Here is a 23,810-nt window from a genome sequence, read left to right as displayed (position 1 = left end):
TGAACAGTCAGGGGGTGTCTTAAATGCCGGTTGTCATTGATGCCGAGCGATATGTGATGCACGTACGTGGCATGCTGGTGTTTAATAACTGGGTGCCGGAGATTTGACAGTCACTGCATAAGCTGGGGGGTGCTCACCGCTCATGCTGCAAAGTGATGCCTAGAGTATGGAAGAAAGAGATCGCGCTGTGCCCATAGAACATGCCACTTCCACCAGTTTTGGCCCGCTCCTGTTACCGCCTCTCAGATCTCACTGCTGAGGAATGTAGTAAATCGGCGCAGGTGCACATGTGCGAGATCTGAGAGGCAGAGAAGGAGGTAAATAGGATACAAGGGGTGCCAGACAGATGAGAGGCGTGTTTTTTTATGGGCACAGCGTAATCTATTCTTCCATACCGCTCTGATAAACGGGGAAAGCTGACCAATCCAACCAGTCAATCACCTATATACTGTTTATATACTGGGTATCACATACAGTACAGCACCAGTATCTGTTCATACATGGCACCAGCATATGATGTTTTTAATTTTTATTTGGTGTGCTTTGGAAGAGGGGCAGTCTTATACGGCGAGTATATCCCAAACGGGTAGTCTTATACGGCGAGTATATAGCAAACTCCATATTTTAACTTGAAAAGTTGGGGGTCATCTTATACGCTAGAAAATACGGTATTATTAATTTATAAAGCGCCAACCTATTCTGTGGCGCTGTGCAAAGTAAGAAACAAACATGGGGTACATAATACGGACCAATGGTATACATCAGATAAACAAAATACAGAAATGGTAATTACAGTAACATTAAAATGTACAGCAAAGTCCCCATTACCCAGAACTCAGGCAACTGGAAATCTTAACTAACCGACATGCCTGAGCGATAATGGTGACTTAATTTTTGTGGGTGTTTGCAAGCTTCTAAATACTTACCGAGCCTCCAGCGACGTCTTGCAGCCTTCCTCTTGCTCCTAGCGACTTCTGGCATCCGTGCACGGCTATCGGCGGGTTGATGTATTGGTGGGTGGGTTGTGCTTTTTAGGCCAGTTGCTTAAGCAACCGGCAAGCACATGTATCCGGCATCAGGCGATTCCCCCTTATGCCGGCTACCGGGGACTCTGCTGTATAACAAATTCCAAGACATGATAGGGTGAGAGAGCCTTGCCTTTTCGACCTTAAAATCTAAAGGAATAGGAGGAAACGAGGTAAGGTTGTATACAATAATCACGCTTAGAGGCAGTGGGCTTGATTCACTAAGACAAATAGCATGCCTTATCAGAGTTAACACCCCTTATCAGAGTAGCATAGCGAGCGCTACAAACTTATGCCTGCTAATTGGCAATGACGATAGCTCCACTCGTCCTGCTCTGAGCCACTGCGGGTCTAGTCATTTTAAAGGACATTATCCCCGCACTTTGGCCCAATAGGCTGCCTGTCACTTGACAGGAAACTTGACAGGCACCCTATTGGGCCAATCAAAGTGCAGTGGATAATGTCCTTTAAAGTGATTGGACCCACAAGGGCTCAGGGCAGGACGAGTGGAGCTCTCGTCACTGCCAATTAACAGGCATAAGTTCGTAGCTCTCGCTATGCTTCTCTGATAAGGCATGTTAACTGATAAGGCGTGTTAACTCTGATAAGGCATGCTATTTGTCTTGGTGAATCAAGCCCAGTGTTTTTTAGACTATCTAGTAGGAGTGCAACTTGTTCTTAGGTCAAAGGGGGAATGGCCTAAGTTAGGGTGTATGCATGTGGGAAAAAGTGAGTTTTGAGGGAGTGTTTAAAGATATCAAAGTTTGGAGAGTGAGGGATGTGTTGTGGAAGGGCATTCCAGAGTAGTGGTGATGTGCGTGCAAAATTTTGTATACATGAATGTGAGGAGGCAATTCTAGAGGAGGACAAAAGGTCATGTGCAGATCTTAGATTGCAATTGGTTTGGTATCTGGAAACTGAGGAGATGTATGAGGAGTATAGTATGTCTATTTATCACTAATACATTTAATGAGGACATTTATTCAAAGAATATTACATCACTTTAGTGCACTGATAAAATAGTTAAACCCAATTTCCATATGAGCATACAAATGTGTACACGGAACAGCTACACGTGTTGTAATTGTAGCAATTTACATATGATCCGGATTCTAATGCATGTCTATAAGCAAAATTGCTGACAGCATGCATTTTAAATAGGAATGGCTGTTTCCAAGCTGTTATTTCTGACCGCTAAGGTTAATGGTTTGACCAGTAGTGAAATACTGAAATGCCAATGCAGGACATAATAACTAATGGTGGAAGTCATGCAGGTTGATTTTAAATTGATGAAGTTATCCTGCTATGCCAATCACAGGGTTCCAATTTTTCCGTCTCTTATGTATATTATAAAAGTGTTTTTTTTTCGTTTGTTTGTTTTTAAAGCCAGAAGCACAGATTCCAGCACTTAAAGTGTACACTAGGTGACATTTAACATGATGATATAAACATGTGTATGTACAGTGCAATCAAGAAAAAACACAACCCATCTGTACCCAAACACAACTCAATGAGCCATGAGTGGAAAAATATCTATGTATAGTACAAAACATGTTAATAACCAGGCTGTTTAACCCTCCTGGCGGTCTATTAGCAGTTTTTTTTTTTTTTTTTAAATCATGTAGCGAGCCTAGGGCTCGCTACATGACAGCCGCAAAGTGCTAGCTGCGTGTAACAAAATAAAATTGTGCAAATTGGCCAGCAGGGCCTGAAAAATCCTTCTGCACCTGGGTTACCGCCAGGAGGGTTAACTTGTTTGTTTTTCTGTCTAAAAGAGTGAATTTTATGCATGGAAGTGACAGCTATATTGTCTGTACCTTGTTGGGAATATAGCACACATCACTGATAAGTAGTAATGGGCTCACGTGTAGTTACCTACTCTAATTTGTGATTCAAATGAAGCATAATTGCCTCAGCTGTGTGCATGGGAGACGGGGGGGGGGGGGGGGGGGGTTGGGGTGGGGGGGGGTTGGGGGGATCGTTACCCAGAATTCCATCGGCTTCTATGTGTCTTGCATGCGGCCTATGGGTTGCGTTGCAAGGCTCACTACCGTGCACTTCCTCCTGCAAGAGGAAGTGTGTGGTAATGAGTCTTGCAACACATCCCATAGGCCTGCTTTTAAGCCTCATTTAAATCACGAATTCGAGTAGGTAACTACTCATGAGCCCATCACTACTGGTGTAAGCACATTACAGTCGTAAACGTTTTCCTGGCAGAATACAACTTCTGAAAGCAGGGGGAGATAAAAAAAGTTAATAGTTCATGTATTTTCATTCAGGGACACCGAATAGGCTGCTATTGAGCAGAAATAACAAAACATTCACTCTACTTTGTAAATGTTTAAATATGACCATGGGATATCTAGAAAACGTCATTTTTAGGAGTAGGAGGATGAATACAATTGTTTCTCTCCAGTTTATTTGCATGTCATGTTCACTCGAAGGAGGAGAGACTGGCACCATCATGGTGCCGGTCCCTCCTTCTACGATACGACACTGATCTGGAGTTGCTACCAGACCAAGGCACATCAAATCTGGACGAGAGGAGTGCTCCACCTTCCCTAGCACCTCCGGTTCTCTTTAATTATTTGCTAAGATGAACCTGCAGCATGTTGTAGAATGCGTGCAAACAGACTTCCAAAAACATTTAACAACATTTGTAAAGTGCTTTTCTCCCATAAGACTCAAACCATGTAAGCATGTTGTTAGTCATACCTGTGCTGGCACGGCCGGCGACGCATCCAGGACCTCTGGGTCGCCCAGCTGCGCCAGCGCTGATGTCAGCGGTGCTCCGGCGGGGAGATGCGTGTGCGCAGACCAGCTTTGAAAGGAGGGAGGGCGTGCGCGCGGACAGCGTCGCGCTCCTTATACACTCAGGAAGCGTGTCAGCTGATCGGCTGTCAGCTGACACGCATGGAGCCACCCCCGGATCCTAATTCGCTGGGCAACTGGGGGGCGTGGCTGTCCTGTCATCCCAGGCTTCTTTAACCTTGTGCTGTCAGTCTCTCGTTTTGTCTGTTTTAGCTAACACAACCTTTTGGAGGCTCCAGACCTTAGTCAGTCAGTGTGTGCTGTGAACCGGCAGGACCCCGGGGATTTCACACTAGCCCAGGCTTTATACTATTGTTATTACTTGTTGCCAACCTTGCCTGATTACCTACTCTGATACTGTCTCCTGATTTTGTACCTTAGCCCATCTGATCTGTTACCGACCTCTGCCTGAACACTCACTCCGATTTTGCCTACTGTATTTGTACCGTGTATGCCTGATCTGTTGCCAACTCGATTGCCTGACCATTCTTTGTATCCTATAGCAGTGTCAGTTCTGCCTTCAACTGTAACTGTCTGTAAGACATTTCCCTTTCAGGGAGCGTCTGATAGTTGTCTGTCTGCTAGTGCCCCTCACACACTAGCAGATCGTTACACATGTCTTAAACCAGTAATTGTGGTACAAAGGAAAAATCTACATGTCCGAAAATGCCAGGCTAAACAGCTGGCATTTCAATCTGGATTTGAATACCTCCAGGGATGGGAATGTCTTTACAGAGTGTGGTAGGGAGCTCCAAATAGTAGGGGCAACATGAGAATGCTCTGGCTCCAAAGGTTTTAACTATGGCCCAGTGCACACCGAGCGGTTTTATGAGCGATCCGTTAACCGCATCTGCCTGTGAAAACGCTTGGCTAATGTATTTCAATGGGATGGTGCACACCAGAGGTTTGAGGTTCTTAGCAAACCTCAAACGTGCCTCCTGCTGCACATTTGCAGTTTGCAGAAGCGTTTCTGCCTCAATGTAAAGTATAGGAAACACGCAAACCGCTCTGGAAAACGCTAGATACGAGCGGTTTTCCAGGCGTTTGTTACAGAAGCTGTTCAGTAACAGCTTTTACTGTAACAGTATTTGTTATCTGCTACACAAAAACGCTCTAAACATGCCTAGAATCGCTCTGAAATCCGCTCCAAAAACCGCTAGCGTTTTGAGGATCTGCTAACAGTTTTGGTTTGCACTTGGCCTATGGGAGTGACACAGGTTTATAGATTCTGCTAATCTGAGGTCTGATGCAATTTCAACAAACTTTTCCTGTATCCAGGGCCCAAAGTTGTTCAGATGTTTCAATATTAATCAGAATCAAATTTATTTCGCCGAATACAACGGGAGTTGTACCTGGAATTTTTTTTGGCTCATACAGGGTCGGAGATGGTACAAACACATGCATGCAATTTAACACATACAATCAGGTACAGTAGTACAATTAAGCATATACCTATATGTACCTATTACCAGTAACTGTAGTGAAGGACGCGTGGGGAAATCTGGAGTGCTATGTGAGGGGAGCAGCCTGCCAACTGTCGACGGTGCTCGCTCGCTCCACAGCAGCTCCAGATGCCCCGCAGTGTGTCCTGGAAAGAGTGGATGTAGAAAGAGAGAGAGAAAGGATAGCTAACAGAGATGAAGAAAGAGAGAGAGAAAGGATAGCTAAGAGAGACGAAGAGAAGACCAAGGCAAGAAGAGAGAGACCGAGGCAGAGTCTATGGGGCTGCAGATTGAAAAACACCCTTGGGTCCGGCCATCAGTTCAGTTGATGCGCATGGATCTATGGTGGATGCAGGCAGATGGGACCCTGTGCTTCTGCCAGCTGAAGCATACAGAGCCAGGACTGGTGGAGAAAGGTCCAAGCTCCAGGGCCCATGGGAATGCAGGTAAACAAAAGGATCCTCCGGCCTTGGTGGATGGGGCCTGCCGTGGCGTGTCCCTCGTGCAGTGAGAGGCTGGGAGCAGCTGTGACCCTCCGCTGTGCGGCGACCTGGATCCATTTGCAGCGCCTGCTAGCTGTGAGCGGTGGGGGAACGGCCGTGAGATCCTTTCTTGTGGCAGCCGGGTCTCCTTGGCAGCGGCTTCAGGCCGCTATGAACTGTGGCAGGGGGACGGCTGTGGGCTCCTCCATGCGACGTCCTGATTTTTCTCCAGCGGCAGCTTCCAGCCACTCGAAGGGGGTCCTCACCGCTAGGAACCGTCCTGGGTGACGAGCTGCGGTGCTGGGATCGGTGCAGGTGGAGACCGTGATGATCTGGAGGCAGCGGCGGCAGATCAGCCGAACTCCGTGCTGCCTCTCCATGCCTGCGCACAACACGTGGCCCCGGACAGCTGATCCTCAACAGCTGATCCTCGCCGCCTGCGATCCGTGGCTGATGCGGAGCAGGACCGGTAGTGCCCATGTCCTCCGCCTCTTACCCAGCAAGAGTGGAGCTCAGAGGTGAGTGGAGGAGAGAGAAAAGTACTAAAACCGCCGGAGCCCTGTGGCCGAGGCGACAGAGTCCGGCGCCATCTTGGTCTTGTCCAATCTTGAAGAGGAGTCTCCATTTTATTGGTAACCAGTGGAGCGATCAAAGTATCGGTGTAATCTGACAATAGTTTGATAGGTTAACTAGTTACTTGACAGCAGCATTCTATACTAACTGCTGGCAGTACAAGTGCTTAGTTGGAAGGTCTGTGTAGCGGGCATTGCAGTCGAGCAGCTGTGATGTGAGGAAATCTCGAAGCAAGGTTGTAAGGTCCTGTAGCGGAATGTGGTGTTTAATTTTACAGTGGTCCTTAGATGAAAATATAAATATAGTGAATATATGAAAGTGAACCTGAAACGAGAAAAATTATTTAAAATAAATGCATGATGTACCTGCACATGAATAGTAAATGCTTACCTCGACGTCAGTTCTTCTCAGAAGCTCTTATTATTTCTTATAACACTTCCTCCCAATTCTGACAAGATCTTGTCAGACTTGTCTCTCGGAAAGCTGAAAGCCTTAACTGACAGCAACTATATCAGTTGCTGTCAGTTATAACAGAGGACTGATGTGTATGGGAATGTCCATGTTTTCCTATGGCTCAAGCTATATTATTTGTTAACTGCTGAGTGCTGACCTGGAAGCGGTTATGGAATGGTTATCACCATTTTTTACAAAAATTCCGTTGATCACAGTGGACAAACAGGACTCAGGAGAGGAGAAACAGATTGAAAAGCCGACTACGCGGTAGGTAAGTATGATGTGTGTGTTTGTTTTCACTTTTATTTTTCAGTTCAGGTTTTCTGAAAGCAGAATGAAACCCAGCATTTCTTCTTTACTCTAAAAAATTATTTACAGCATATTATATACAACCAGCTCTTTTTTTTTTTCTTCCTTGAACAGCATTCAATTAGTAAAACACAGTTTGAAAGTTCAGTGCAGAGAAATCTGGACGCATCTGAAAGTGAAGATAATGTTATCTTGTGTTTACTTAATAGTATCAAGTGAGGAATGTGACACATTATCGGACTTTGCAAAAGCTCCTGGACACAGAGACACTGAAAGCATTTCTGCCTTCAATACAAGATGAATAAAATGCAAAGTCAGCTCTCAAAGCAAAAAAACTGTACTTTTGGGACCTTGTAATTTCGAAATGAATAATAATACTATGCACAAAAGCAAATATGATAACTGTATGGCATATAAAAAGTAGGAAAACCTGTTTTAATTGAATATTATGCCAGGGTTTTATACCGTTTTAAAGAGAATCTGTACTCTAAAATTTGTACAGCAAAAAGCATACCATTCTATCCATTATGTTCTCCTGGGCCCCTCTGTGCTGTTTCTGCCACTCTCTGCTGCAATCCTGGCTTGTAATTAACCGTTTTAGGCAGTGTTTACAAACAAACTAACCAGCTTGTGATAGGCCCACATAAGCAGAGTGTGTGAGTCATACAGAGCCTGCAGGGGGCCTGCAGAGGGTATGTATCGCTTCTATCCAATCACAAGCAGCCCTGCACATTCCACACATTCCAGCCTTAGAAGACAGAGCTGACAGAAGAAAACAGATTAGATCATATAACAGAGATAACACAGCCACTGTGCAATTAGGAAAGGCTATAGTAAGCCAGAGCACATTAGAACAGACAAAGGAACTTCTAGGATAGAAGAACTAAAGCAGCCCATACACTCAGCCGATTTTCTGGCCGACCGATCGATCGCGATCGATCGATCGATCGATCGCAAATCGGTTGGCCAATCGACCGATCGACGGCCGATTTCGATCGATTTCGATGGATTTCCATCGAACTAGCAGGGTGGAAAATTTAGGTCGATCTGATGAGATTGCTTATCAGTTTGCATTGGCCTTAATGGAAATCTGATGGCAAAAAAATGCCATCAGATCGAATTTCAACAGATTTCAAACTGAAATCTATTGGAATTCTATCCTGGTAAAAAATGTTCTAAAAACGCATCAGATAGATCATCAGATGCATTTCTTATCTGTCTGCTGCCAATCTGACGAGTGTATGGGCACCCATAGGCTGAAAATTTTGTTACAGAGTCTCTTTAAAGTCAGAAGACTGATTGAAGCAGATACTGGTGCTTCAGTCAAGTTCAGATTTTATTTTTTTGTCTAAATGAAATTGATTGCCTAATATATTTTAAAATTGTGTAATGTATGCCCTTCCTAAGGGATTTATATTGCACATGAAGTGGTTGTAGGAGTATCCGATATTTCAGAAACCACTAGGGAATTCATGTAGGAGAGAAGTAAATGTGTTATGTGGATAAGAGCTGATATTTACCACATGACTTCATTAGTATTGACATGACTAAACCACAAGGCAGGTCCTGTCACAATATTCTGTAATGTCTATAGTTCCCTGTCATGGCTGTACATGCATAAATATTGGTTAAGCTTGAAGAATGACTCGCTTCTCAGTGTGTTATTGAGAGATGCATTCTGGGCCTTTTTTAATATCGTTGTGCAGAAAGCAAATAAGTACCTTAAGCCCTTGCAGATATTGACGCTTAAAAGCTTACTACTGTCAAACCAATAAATGTTTTTGATTGGTTGCTCCCGGTGACTGTTATTTGCATCCTGTTATTAGGTGGAATGGATCATGTTCATTTAGTGAAATAAAACCACAATCTTGCAAGGAACATGTAATATACCTCATAAGACAAGACAAATAACATTTTTATATAGTGCTTTTCTCCTGGTGGACTTATAGCACCAGAGCTGCAGCCACTAGGGTGCGCTCAGTAGGCAGTATTATAGAGTCTTGTCCAAGGATTCCTTACTGAATAGGTGGTGGCTTACTGAACAGGAGGAACTGTAGAATCATTGAAGCTACCACAAACAAGTTCTTCTTATACAGTACGCTTACTATGTAGTACGCGTACTGTGCATATGCAGGACGGCCACAGGGACGGGTGTGCAATCGAGGATGCACATGGCCAGGTCTGTGCAGGCGCATCGACTCCAAAAACGTAGCCATGGTGGGTGACTGGAAGATCGGTGAGTAACAGCGAGGGCACAGGACGTCTGCAGGGGACTGGTGGAAGCCCCAGGTAAGTTAAAACTTTTTATTTTTTTTATTTTACTGGCACAGTAAAGGTTCCCTTTACAGTAAGGCTTAGTTCACACTATGCTGCATTGCCAACATGGATGGTCTCAGCAGATCTGACATAAGAGGGAGCAAGGGAGACCATGATGGACACTTAAGTTTTCTGTGCAGTGTTCAGAAAACTCATACAGGACAGGACTTTGCATTTCACCTCTGCATTGAACACAACAGATGCCTTCAAAATGGACATGTCTAAACCGATGTTATAGATCCATTGACACATCAGTTTATCCTTTAGTCTCCGTTATGGAAAATGGAATGATCTTGGCTTTTTGTGATCTTAGAGTACATTTTATTAACAAGCTGCATGTCTTCATAGAGCCCAGTTCCACTAGCAATAGCAAATGCTTAGTTTTTTCCAATTATTATGATTTTTTTTCACGCAATGTACTAAACAGTTTTGAAAGACCGTGTGATTTATGCAGCATTCCATCAAACGCAATTGCTCAGAAAATGCTGCAGTTGGCAAATTAATATGATTTGCATTGTTGTAGTGGAATCGCCCCGAATTCCACCATCCTACCACTTTGCCAATCGCCACCGATCAGCAAACACATCAAAAGTGCTGCTTGAGGAAACCAGTGTTTTTATGATGATCCTGGTGGGTAAGTCGGAGGAATAAAGTACTCCTCCAGCATAAAGCTACGGCTCATTCTAAAGCGAAATACACACTTCATATTTTCCTTGGCCCGATTACAAACTGTGTAATCAAGATTGTGTACAGATGCTTCCAATGCTAAATGGATGTTGCTAAACATTTGTGTACTGTTGGTAAAAAATAAATAAAATACTGAAGCGACTGTGGGAAAATAAAGTCAGATATTCCCCTATGGAGAAGGAAGACTCTGGATCTCCTAGTCTTCGGGTCCTCTCTCGTTGGCCTCGTTCCAGTGTTGTTCCCTGTTCATATTTTCCACCTCCGGGAGCACTCAGAAGGCTTTCGGAAGCACTCATGTCTCTGGGTGCTTCTGAAGATGGGGCGGCACCATATTGCGCATGCGCCAATGCACACCCATGAAGAGGGAAAGCTTTGGATCTCATACAGCCGTCTTCTATAAGTGTCCTCATTCTAGGACACTCACTAGTCCTCCCTGTGTCCTCATTCTAGTGCTGTCTTCTGTTCATATTTTCCACCTCTAGGAGCCCTCGGAAGGCTTCTGAAGCACACAGATCTCTGAGCGCTTCTGAAGATGAAAGAACAGAGAGAAGCACCCAATATAACCGCACCAAGCCAACTTAATTTATCACAAAACACTAGCTAAATGTTATTGAATATACAAATCTATTTTAAAAGCAATTAAAATTACCAAAGGTGATGCGCAGAGTGTACAAGTTATAAGGTCCATAATTAAGTCAAAAATATTCACAGGACCTCCAATTCAAGCAATGTGTATTAGCATCTACAGTATATCACATAAAAGACCAATTTCCATATACCTAACAAAAGCCTACAAAACTTGTGTTCAGAAGTGCAAATGACCCTACATAATGGGTACAAAGAACCATGTGTATTGCTGTATTAATGAATAGGACAAGCGAATAAATACCCACAGGGATTGAGCAGAAGGGCAGTAGTGCAGAAAGAAAGTGACAAGTGGAAGAAGTGCTTATGTGCTAATTCAGGAAAAGAAGCACCAGAATACACGCAGCACAGATTGCCTAAGCTGTGGGACAATAATGTCAGATGCTCCCCTATGAAGAGGGAAGACTCTGGATCTCATAGAGCCTTCCGGGTCCTCTTTCGTTGTCCTTGTTCCAATGCGGTTTCTTGTTCAAATTTGCCACATCTGGGAGCCCTTAAAGGCTTTGGAAGCACTATTGCCTCTGAGTGCTTCTGAAGATGGGCAGCAGCATCATACTGCGCATGTGTGATCTTACACCCATGAAGAGGGAAAGCTTTGGATCTCATAGAGCCGTCTTCTCGGTGTCCTCATTCTAGTGCTTTCCCCTATTCAAATTTGCTACCTTCGGGAACACTTGGAATGCATCAGAATCACTCATATCTCTGAGTGCTTCTGAAGATGGGTGGCATCATACTGTGCATGTGCAAGAGCATGCTCATGCACTAGCCGTATGGAGCCAACCATTTTCAGAAGTACTCTGGGACACTTCCGAAGCCTCCCAGCGCTCCTCAAAGGAGGCGTTTTTGACAATTGGTTGAATACCTGCAAAGGGGATGACAGCGCTGAAACGGGGACTCAGAGGGAACCGGGAAAGCTTTGAGATCCAAATCCTTTTTTCTCCACAGGGGAGTTAATTCCCCCCCCCCCCCCCCCGTCTCTTCATTATCACTTTAAATTATTTTAGTGAATCTATACTAGCTCATACGCCTCCCTCTGCGCTCCAGAGAGGACAATGTGCTGCTCAGTCAACAGCCAAGCAACGTAGTCTGTATTGTGCTCAGTGTCTGTACATGGCTTCAAGCTCATTAACTTTGGTAGACTTATGACGTGAAGTTGGGACGTTCACGCTCCACTAAGCATATTGCGCATGTCCCTCCTAGAAGTACAGAAATGTTTATATTATGGCTTCTGGCCTTGAATTCCGCTAGATATGAAAAGCGGCATAATGTTAATTTTTATCTCAAAAGTACAATTTTACTTTGTGTACTGATTTATGGAATTTCAATAACTGTGTTTCCTCATTCAGGATTTACAGTAACTCGAGTTCTAAGCTGGCATATCTAATGGGCATAAAAGCTTTACATCAAACAATAGTATCAGTACTTGTCTGTACTGGGTCTTATGAGCCTTTCTAGCTGTGAAATTGTCTGCCGTCTGACTTGGTTCACAAATTACTTTTTTTTTCTCTAAAAGCATTTAATTGTTCTGGCAAGTAAAAGGACCTGATTTACTATTACAGGAGACTCAAGCGTACGTCGTCAATGATGCAGATCATCTTTCTTTGCAAAAAGCATTTACCGCTAGACGCGATCTGTTTAATTCTTTTTTCTTCTTTAGGTTTTTTGTTGAAATCCTAGAAAAAGTGTTTAACTTTTAGAATTTTTTTTCCATCGGTTTAACCACTTCCTCTCCCCCGGGAATTCCCTGTTCCCCTCACAGGGATGTAGCTACTACGACCGTTGCCACCTCACACTCCCGCGCTTGTTATCGCTGCCAATCGTTATACGGGAGATGAATGAATGGGATCGCAGTTCCCATTTATTAGTCTCTGTCCCCATGTGAATAATTGCAGGCATCAATGAGATGCCCCGATCATTTGTTTACTTCCGACGGAACCATACAAGCATTACTTCCTATTTAGCGTACTATAGGTACGCAATAGGAAGTGTGTGTGTGTGTGTGTGTGTGTGTGTGTGTGTGTGTGTGTGTGTGTGTGTGTGTGTGTGTGTGTGTGTGTGTACATCTTGTAGCCTCCCGCCCTATCACCTAATCACCCATTTTTTTTTTTTTTTTTTTTTTTGCATTTAAAAAAAAAAAAATTGCAAATAATAAAAACACAAATGGTTACCTTAGGGACTGAACTTTTTATTATGCATATCAAGAGATTATATTACTGTTAATTTTTAAACTATGGGCTTGTAAATAGTGACGGCCGCAAAACTGAAAAAATGCACCTTTATTTCTAAATAACATATTGGCACCATACATTGTACTAGGGAAATCTTTTAAATGTTGCAATGACCAGGACAAATAGGCAAATAAAATGTGTAGGTTTGAATTACGGTAACCTGTATTACTTTAAAACTATAAAGGCCAAAAACTGAGAAACCATGATTTTTTTTCTTTTTTCCTGTTAAAATGAAGTTAGAATATAATAGTTCTTAGCAAAAAATACCCTCCAAAGAAATCCTAATTGGTGGCTAAAAAAAAAGAGCTAGATTGTTTTGTTGTGATAAGTAGTAATAAAGTTATAGACAAATGAATGGTAGGAGTGCTGACAGGTGAAAATTGCTCTGGGTTTTAAGGGGAAAAACCCTTGGAGGTGAAGTGGATAAAATCAGAAAAGTAGAAGTAGTAGAAGGGTCGGCATTCAATGAATATGGTCAGAGCATTCAGGTACCCAGGTGTGTGTCTGTGCCTCTGGGTAGCGAGTCCAATGATATATACAACCAGATTGAAACTAGTAAGATCTAGGCACCAGATCACTGACGTTTGCACGTAATCACCTCTTTATTAGTTGCTGGATTGTGTACACGTTAAGGGCACTGCCTCTCAGCTCTTCCTATTCAATAAGCCGATACCTATTCAGTGAGGAGTCTTTGGGCAAGGCTCCCTAACACTGCAGGGTGGGCTATTGGGCACATCGCTAGTAGCTGCAGTTCTCAAGCACTTTGAGTTCCACCGGTGAAAAGCGCTATTTAAATGTTAAAATTATTATTATTATTTTTATTATTATTGTTATTGCATCCTCAGCAGGACAGACAAGACAATACAGTGTAGTTGGCCTGACAGCCGTTTCATTGGCTATACCCATTTTGTCAGAGGCCTCAAGGCCACACTTTTTACTTGTGGCCTCTGACAAAGTGCGTTCATTCGGTGAAACGGTTGTCGGGCCATCTACACTATATAGTCTTGTCTGTTCTGCTGAGGATGCAATAAAGAGGTGATTGCTTACAAACTTCAGTGGTCTGAAGCCTGGATTTTTCTAGTCTCAATCTGGTAGTTTATTATAATTACCGTATATACTTAAATACAAGTTGACCTTGTGTATAAGTCGACTCCAACATTCAACCCCCTTAAGCTGGAATTTTTATTGACTCAAGTATAAGTCTACCCGGCAAAGTTAATGTCTGCATTTGGGGCTCAGGAGGGGTTAATGACTGCACTGTATACAGTATTGCAGCCATTAACCCCTCCTGCCCCTTAAGTGCAGCCAATACCTCCTCCAGGCCCCCAAGTGCTGCAATTATTCACTCCCTTTTATGCAGCCCAGTATTCCCCCCCTCCCCCCTCCCCCTTTCCTTGTTAATTGTTGTGGCCAGTATTTTCAGACCTGTGTGTTCTTGGCATTTCCTTTCCTCAAAGTATCACTTACCACAGGGTACATTGCTGCAAATGGTAATGACACTTTTCGTACACACATTACTCAGTGTGCTCAGTGTTGCCCATGACTCATATATAAGTCGACCCATATACTTTTTATGAAGTGAATCAGACCTGCATTTCTAGATTTATACTTGAGTATATGCAGTATAATAATAATATAATAATAATAATAATAATAATAATAAGTACTTATTTTTCCTCTGGAGCCCAGTTTCAGACTGCATTCGATTACGAACGTTGGTTTGTCTGTACATGAATTAGCCATGCAGCTCTTGATGTATTTTGTCCGTCTACCAATCACCGCTGTTAATGATCACCATGGCAGTAGCAGGTAATTCTATTTTATAGAGGCATGTTAATTGTAGCTTTAACCCTTTGGATATAACCAGAAAGCTGCCAATGACTGTAAGCTATGCTCCGCGGCGCAGTCACTGTGTTTAAGGGTCAGTAAAATATAAAGGCCGTGTTTAATTTTGCGATGTCTATTATCTTTGTTCTTGATTTTCTCGCCCAGCATTAAGCAGGGCACTTTATTAATGGCTGTTATCGCTACTTGTTGACAATATATAATGAGTCCGCACGGTATTTCTTTTTTTTTTTTTTGTTGCTCTTTTTATATCCTAAACTAGATTAAAGCTGTGAATTATGTTACATTGTTGAAGTCGGGGTAGCAAGGCCATTTAAGTGACTGGCTATGAGATCATGTTAGGAGAGGAGCCCATAAACTTTAAATAATTGCAAGTCAGGGGAGATATAATATAGTCTGTAGAGCAGTAACAAGCGCGTATCTCAGCAGCTCTATTCATGAGGTCACAGTGACCGGCCAGGCTTTGATATGTATATCGCAACCTCAACATGGTCCTGTATGTGATTGGTATGCTGAGGAACCTGTCTGTGACTGAGCGGAAGAATCGACCCGCCGTATAAATTATCACCGCATTAGTTACATGGGAATACTTGCCCTTAATTTATGGCACAGGTAATGGAGTTGCTTAGATGGTTTCCATGTCTACCAACAAATAAATCTAATTCAGGGTGGAGACGGGCCTGGACGATGTGGCTTAGCACCATACAGCCATTATTAAAGGTTACCGAGCAAATATGGGCAAGTGAAGTTATTCTAAATAAATATATATCCTGGTGACACATACCAATTGCTGCTATTTGGACGTTGGGGAGGCGAGCCCATCATCCTCATTTCTATGCCTGTTAATCAGATGGAATTTAACGAAACAAACGAGCAATATGCCCTTATATAGGGCTGTTGCCATGGACATGTTTAACTCTTAGCAACAAAGAAAAGTATCCATCTAGGCAATTATATATAATAATGTCATCACCAAAACATTGCAATGTAATACAGAAATTTTATTAGGGAATGTATCAAAAAACCCACCATCTAAACAATTAAAATTCCATCAAATCACAAGGAGACAGGTGTTCCACACAGTAGTAATTAATAACAATGCATGTAATAATGATCTGGGAACAGGACATGGGATTAGATCAGGCATGGGCAAACTTGGCCCTCCAGCTGTTAAGGAACTACAAGTCTCACAATGCATTTGCCTTTGAGTCATGACTGTGGCTGCAAGACTCCTGCAATGCATTGTGGGACTTGTAGTTCCTTAACAGCTGGAGGGCCAAGTTTGCCCAGGCCTGGAATAGATCCAAAATGGCATTGGTCAGTGAGTCATTGAGTATAACCTTCCAAACCTCAAAAGTAATACAACAATGCCATAGGACTACATCATCAGAATAAACAAGGCTGCTAAGCCATGTGTGCAATCTCTTACACAGTCCTGCAACTGCTAGTAGGAACCACGCTCTCCTCCTGTGCCCCTTTACGCGTTACGTGACGCCATTACTTCTCCAGAAGGTAATAAAATTTGTATATTACATTGCATTTTTTTGGTGATGATATTATTATATATAATTGCCTAGATGGATAATTTTCTTTGTTGCTAGGAATTTAACGAAGTATTTGGGGAAGATCTATTGTTTGTCCGTTGGCTTCTGTCTGTTCAGAAGATGAAGACTGGCACCATCCAGCTCTTATGCATTGAAAGACCACGTGACAAAATACAGTGATGTTTCGGAGGAATGTCCTCCTTATATCAGGCTCTTTCAGTGTCTAACTAACATCATTCAAACTCGCATATATATATTCAAACCCGCATGGAATACAGCCAATCAGGTTCGTGTGTCGCCTTGGCAACCAATCCCCAAGCGTCTCGCCATGCGCACCTGATGGGGAACTTCTAATGAATATGTTAAACGTGTATACACAGTGAAATCTCCTACCTAGCATCACTCGCAGAGGAGGACCCGGGCGCCGACCGCAACGCTCCTAATCCAGAGCCAGCTCCCCTGACTCCACCAGCCAGACAAACCACAGCATCCGACGGATGGCCGCCTCCTCTAGTTACTTCCCGGGTGGCCCTAGTCTTCGGCAGGCTCCCAGCTGCACCCGCAAGTCCCCGGCCGTCACTGTAGAGATCCGGGCACGGGACTCCACCGCTCCTACTCCATAGCCACCTGCAGGCTCTACAAGTTACCTGCTGCCTTCTGACTCCCCAGCAGGCTCCCAGCTGCTCCCGCCAGATGCTCGCCTCCACCTTTCCTGGCGCAGTCTACAGCAGGAGCTAAAAGGTGCCCCCTGCCCTGCACCTCAGCAGGCCCAAACTGTCCGCCGGCCCCCTCACCACAATGTGCTACTGCTGCTCAGCATTGTCCAGCCCAGACGCCAGGAGAAACACGCTAGGATACCATTTAATCTGATCCAGGAACAGATGCCAACCACAACAAGGCAAGGTTTCAGCAGGTATGACTACATACACATAACACACCACCATGCCCAACTGCTGGGTAGCTTTGGTGTTGTCCCCTACACTGCTCTGCTGCTTTGCTTTTCCTGCCAGCTGCCCCTGCACATGTATCTTTTACTGGAATGCTTACTCTTTTTAATTTGCCTGCTTGCCCTGTCTCCCTAACCGCTGGCCTGCTTCTGCCCTGCCGCGACATGCATTAAACCGATCTGCCTGCATATGCTGTACGTCTGCCACAGAAGTTCAGTTCATGATCCGATCCATACCAATTCTTGATTCCTGATACGCTGTTATGGTGATTTGTCCACAAGCCCCCATCATGTCTGTAACCACAGTGACTGTAACCCCCACGCCATCCCACACCCCACGCATTGCTTTTACAAGGGCACAGCTCATCCAGTGGGAGCATTGCGGGGCCCCTCAGTCGGGGGACAGGCTCCTATGCAAGTCTGTCTGGAGGCACATCCAGCAGATTACCAGCTCCGCCCCAGAACCCCGCGCAGTCCAGTGCTGACGGGGCTGCCGTGCAGGTGCCCTTGTAAGACTGAGGAAAAAAGGCCTGCGATCAGCCATCCCTTCAGCACTCTTGGCAAATGTTCACTCCCTCCCCAATAAGCTAAATGTGCTTCGTCTCCTTGGTGGCAAGCCGGAGATTGGCAGCAACACCCCTGTCCTCTGCTTCACAGAGAAATGCAGGGCCGGGTTTTCCATAAGGCACTGTAGGCACGTGCCTACAGGCGCCTGATGATGGAAAGGCGGCTCACTCCCCTCTCCAAGCGCCTTACTCCCTCCTTCCCTATGCAGAGTCCTGAGCAGATTGTAAATGAAAGGTTACTCACCCAGTTGGAAGCATTCCACTGACAAGATCTCCTTTTAGTTGGGGGTACCACTAGCTACTTAATACTGAGGGTAACTCGGTCTACATAATACTAAAGGGCGCCTGTAGCTAACTATGACAGGAAGTAAGGGAGAAGTGACAGCTGGGCCAGCCAGCACACTTGCAGTGCGGTTCGGCAGAGGTTTGTAGGTCCATGTGGGGCAAAGTCTAGGGTGCCAGGACATCTGTGCCTATAGGCTCCTGTGAGGTAAATCCGGGCCTGGAGACATGGCTTCAGGAGGACATTCCTGACAATGCCCTTCTTCTCCCAGGCTTCAACCTCATCCGGGCGGACCGCGACAACACGCTCTCAGGGAAAAAGAAAGGCGGTGGGGTCTGCTTCTATATAAACTCCTCATGGTGCCAGAACACGTCACTACTTGCCAGGAATTGTACCCCCGAACTTGAACTCCTACTTGTCAACTGTAGGCCGACCTACTCACTCAGGGAGTCCTCCTCCTACGTCCTCGTAGGCGTCTACATTCCACCTCATGCTGACGTCAAACTCGCCGAACATGACCTCAGTGACATCATCACTCATTGGGAGATGACTATGTCAGACTCCTTGTTCATTGTTATGGGCAACTTTAACAAGGCTAACCTTCGCCGGGAGCTGCCACGGTTCCACCAGCATGTAACCTGCCCCACCAGGAATACTAGCACTCTCGGCCACTGCTACACGGTCCTGACAGATGCCTACAAGGCTATCCCCTGGGCTGCACTGTTTTCCTCTGACCATTGCCTCATCCACCTGGTCTCCACCTACAGGAAATGACTGGAATCGGCAAAGCCAGTGCTAAAGTCCACAAAAGTGTGGTCAAATGTGGCGAAGAACCAACTCCAGGCCTGCTTTGACAGCACAGATTGGAAGGCCCTGAAATTGCCAAACCTGGACTGTCACTTCCTACATAAGATTCTGCAAGGAATCCTGCATTTCCTCTTAAGTCCTTCAAAATCTATCCAAAGAACAAACCTTGGTTTTCTAACCGGCTACAACAGCTGCGGAAGTGCAAAGAAGCCGCCCACAAGTCTGGCTCTAAACCTTTAGAAGCCCCTGCGGAACGGATGGCAGATGGGAGAGTGGCACCCTGCTGATATTTTATATACGATGTGTCTGCTTGAGGGTCCCTGTAATAAGGGCCCTTATGTGAGTATTTGTCAAAGTTTTTATATGAATAAAGTGCCTGTTTTTAAAACTAATACAGAGAGCACTTAGATTTTGTTTTGTGATATTATATCTTCATATGCTGAGAATACCATCTGAGGAGTGATATCTGGAATCTGAGGACGTGGAAGTTAATGATCGTTGGGGATATTGAACATACACTCAGACCTTATAATTTGGGTCTTTTAGGAAGCTGGTAAGCCTGCACTTTGAAGGGTGTTGGTGATGGATTCTTAACATAAGAGACTATGCAGCGCTGAAGTTTGGGAATTTAGGGTTCTCAACACTACCAAAACTGTTGAGATACTCATTGACTTCAAAAGGTGGAGCACCAGCCCCTGTCCAACCTACATAGATGGGTCTGAAGTTGAAAGATTATCCAGTGTTCGCCTCCTGGGCACAACCATCTCAGATTACCTGAACTGGAAGGTGAACACTATCTCAACCCAAAAGAAGGCCCAGCAGAGGCTTTTCTTCCTGCGTCAATTAAAGAAGTTCAACATGGCCCAAGAACTTCTAAAGTCCTTCTACTCTGCCGCTATCGAGTCGGTCCTCTGCTCCTCCATCCTCGTCTGGTACACTGGTGCCTCTGCCGGGGACAGATACAAATTACAGAGGGTCATCAGAACAGAGGAGAAAATAATTGGGAAGCCCCTCCCCCCACTGGAGCTCATTCACAACTCCAAGTTGGGGCCCAGAGCAGGCTCAGATAGACACGGCGAAACGGCTCTAAGGCTCACTTCCCCCAGCACCTACCGCACAGCTTCACCAGCAAGCCGGTATGTTAGCTCTCAATACGCATGAAATTTGAATCCACGTTGTTGCACCATGTGTTATGAATAAACAAGCTGTTTACAGCAGTGCCGGCATTTCTCATCTTTTTCTCCGCCTGCACTGTTATTGTTGTTGCTACCATGGAAATGTCTCTATCTTTCTCTTGCACTGTCCTTTTCTCATTGTCTTTTTGCTAATGCTGCGGTAACATATCTTCTTACTGTCCATGTCACTGACAATCGATGTTATTGCCAATTTTTGCGCCTGTTTTGCTGCTAAAACCAATTCCAAACATGACCCAGTGGTCCTTAGTGAAATAGCAGGATTCTGATTGTACTAACTACTGGATGGTGCTGGTCTTCATCTTCTTAACCAGTGTTGCTGGGCTTGGAGTGCTGCCAGACCCTCAGACCAGACGCATCATTCTTTACCAGGTGTGCTGTCCATCATACACTTACAGGCTTTCGTTTGGTCAGCATGGATATTTACAGAGTGGTAAGCGTACATAATTCATGCCATGTTCACCTCTACAAAGATATGCAAGTGGGGCACTAGCTGTGCTTCTCATACCTGCTGGGAACCCCCTGATGCTCCGATGGAAAGAACAGTGAACAAAGTGGATGAAGGCAGACTTGTGGCCATATCAAGTGAGTGAGTGACATTTATCTGTCTTTCTTTATTTTAATGCCGGTTTCATGTAGGTGAATGAAGCAACGCTTGAATCGCAAGCTACATATTTACAGGTGAAAAATGAGAACATCTTGCAATAGTCATTTAATTCAGTAATTCAACTCAAAGGGCGTCTGAAGCAATTTAAAAAACAAAAACAAAACAATAAAAACAGGATAGGGAAGTCTGATAGGAAGTCAGATACTTAAGGACAGGGAAGTCGGCCGCTGTGCACAACTACGCCAGGAGATACCACCCACGCCGGAGGAGAAGAGGGACACCTAAGAAGTTGCCCAAAAAGAAGAGGGACACCTGGACAAGCCGGATGGAGAGAGGAGCGCAGTGCTGGAAGGGTAACAGTGACTCTCTGCGCACCTCTGCACTTTTTTTTTAAGCTTCGGACCATAAGACACGCCCACTTCCCCCATAAGTTTTAGGGGGGAAATAAGTGCGTCTTATGGTCTGAAAAATACGGTAGTTTTATATTTACATTGCTACCTTTTTATACACCAATATAGAAGAGATTTGCATTGATATGAATGGCCCTTTTTAATAGGCGCCTGTAAGATCCTGTGGCCGCTCATGGCGGTGGAACGCTGAGACCCACGCTAAAGCGCAAGCCTCTGGGTCTTGGCAGGTCTCTGACGTCACTGGAGCGCATGGCGCTCAGCTCTCACTGTATAGGCGGCGGACACGTTTTCAGTACGCGCTACGCCGCTGTAAATAATAACCACGTGCGCACATTACGTGGCAGCTGACTTGCTAACATGCTGTTATGGGTTTGCTTGCTTTGGATTCCTTTGCTTTCTGATTGGTTAGCTCTTGTATAAAACTAAGGTGAGCGCCCTCAGTTATCGCCCATGATAGCTTATGCTGTGGCTTGTTGCTGAGATTGCGCTTATACTCTGATTGATCTTGTTGCCGACTTTGCCTGTATCCTGCCCAAGCTTTACTATAGATTGATTCCTGCTGCCGACCATTGCTTGTTCCTGACCGCGCCTTCCGATTGGGTTACTTGTTGCTGACTCTTCTTGTACCTGGATTTGCCTGATTGCCGCCTGGATCGACCCCTGCTTGCTAAAGGACTTCCATGAACTCTGCCTGGACCGACATTAGCTTGAACCGACCACATTACCTGTAAAGTGTTTGAACTTTCTAAACCTGTCTTCTCCAGTCTGCAGTCACCTGGCTATCATCTGGACTGCCTTAGGTGACTATATTACTTGTTTTACTTTTTATTATCTATGCCACTATTGGATTTTTGATCCCTATTCGTGTTTATTGGATGTCAGGATAGTACCAACATAGCCTCCCAGCCCCCCTACTTTTTTAGCCAACATGGCTTATGTCGTTACTTATGACTCTGAAAGTGACATAGAGGTCACCATTGTGCAGAGTGCTGAGAATGAGGGGAAAACTAATATTGATGCCCTCTTTAAAAAACATCGAAATTTGCTGGTCAAACAGGTCAAGCGCACTTGGAATGTGCGTTTTTTGGAGTCCTACCACAGAGTCGGTATTGTTCCTGAGGGTCTGCAGGATAAGGTTAGACCCGCAGAGAACCTCCTAACAGACAGATTTTCTCCCCATTTGGAAAGAAAAAATGAAAATAAGGGGTTTGGAGAATGTTCAGATGGTCATTGATGAAGAAAAAGCACAACTGTGTGAGTTGAACTCAGCAGTTGATGAAAGTGTTAGTATACTCAATAAACATCAGGACCATCTGGACTTCAAAAAAACTCAATGAGTCATTGAGAACCTATATAGAAAAGCTTCAGGAAAATGTCAAAAGAACTAAATCTCAGAAATTTCAGAAAGATCGCGAAAAATGGAACGCAGATACTGCCTTTGATCCCAGAACTCCTTATAAAGGAAGGGGAAGATCTAGGAGCCGTAGTAGGAGGGGCCCCAAAAGACCACAGAGTAAACCCAGTAGTCCCCCAGGTTCCCCTGACAGCTCAAAATCAGTCACATTTGTGGACAGTAAGAATATTGACACAAAAAAGAAAAATTATCAGCTTAAAGAGACAGAGAACAAGCCCAAAAAGAACAGTAAAACCAAGGCGGGTATATCTAGCTCCCAGGTGTCAAAAAACGGGGAACAGACCGAAACCTCGGATTCGAGTGTGGAGAGGGACGCCAGGCAAACGCGGAGCCAGTCCAGTCGTCATCAGTCATCGGGCCATTCCCGATGCAAATGACACAAAACGTCATTAATTTATCCGACTTTGTTCTTGAACCCAGACATTTAAGTCTCCTCGAAAGAGGGCTCAGCTTTGTTCCAACTGCTTTGGGGGACGAGTTTGTTGCCTATAAGGACATTGTCCTCTTTCTGAGGAGACTTTTACTTAAACTTATGTTTGGTAACTCATGTGAACAATCTCGGATTATCCAAAGTTCCTTAGCTCTATCTGTCAATGACAGGAGAGCAATAGTTGAGCTAGAATCTTTAAAGGATGAACTTGATGACGGTGCGATCGACAATGACGAGCCCCGTGAAACTGGCGTTCCCTCTTCTACTAAGCTCAAACCGAGATCTAAATTTATGCCCCTAGTTACCACCAACAGATATGTCTCTGTGTTTCTTGAGCTGGTTGAGAAGGACCTCAGGGAAATAAATTGGAGCATTGCCCCCCCTGTCCAGAATGTGTCCTCTTCTGAAAGGCAGGCACTACGAGAATTACAGAATGCCCAACGGCTGGTGATTAAGCCGAGTGACAAGGGGGGGAATGTCGTCCTCCTAAAAGAGGAAGACTACCTGGGCGAAATCAAAAGGCAGCTCTCTGACACCGAGACATATAGGAAACTTAAGTATAATCCCTTTGAGACCATAAAGAAAAACATTAATTTGCTGCTTGATTCGGGATATGACCAGGGGGTTCTGACCAAGGAAGAGTGGGACTATTTGGTGATTTCTGAATACACCATTCCCACCATATATGTTTTACCAAAGGTGCACAAAAGTTTGGTCAGTCCCCCTGGTCGTCCCATCATCTCAGCAGTAAATGGCCCTCTAGAGAGAGTGGGGAAGTTTGTTGACCAAAAGTT

General features: G+C 44.6%; 1 protein-coding gene across 4 annotated transcripts in view; it reads left to right on the top strand.

The window, feature by feature from the left end:
* The window catches only part of LOC137533983 (solute carrier family 22 member 15-like), a 538,432-nt gene that overhangs the window by 114,153 nt on the left and 400,469 nt on the right, over window positions 1–23,810 (top strand). The gene's annotated exons all lie outside the window — the stretch shown is intronic.

The sequence above is a fragment of the Hyperolius riggenbachi genome, chromosome 10 (assembly GCF_040937935.1).
Source record: "Hyperolius riggenbachi isolate aHypRig1 chromosome 10, aHypRig1.pri, whole genome shotgun sequence".
NCBI lineage: Eukaryota > Metazoa > Chordata > Amphibia > Anura > Hyperoliidae > Hyperolius > Hyperolius riggenbachi.
The sequence above is the reverse complement of the archived record's forward strand: the minus strand, read 5'-3'. Positions and strand labels throughout refer to the sequence as shown.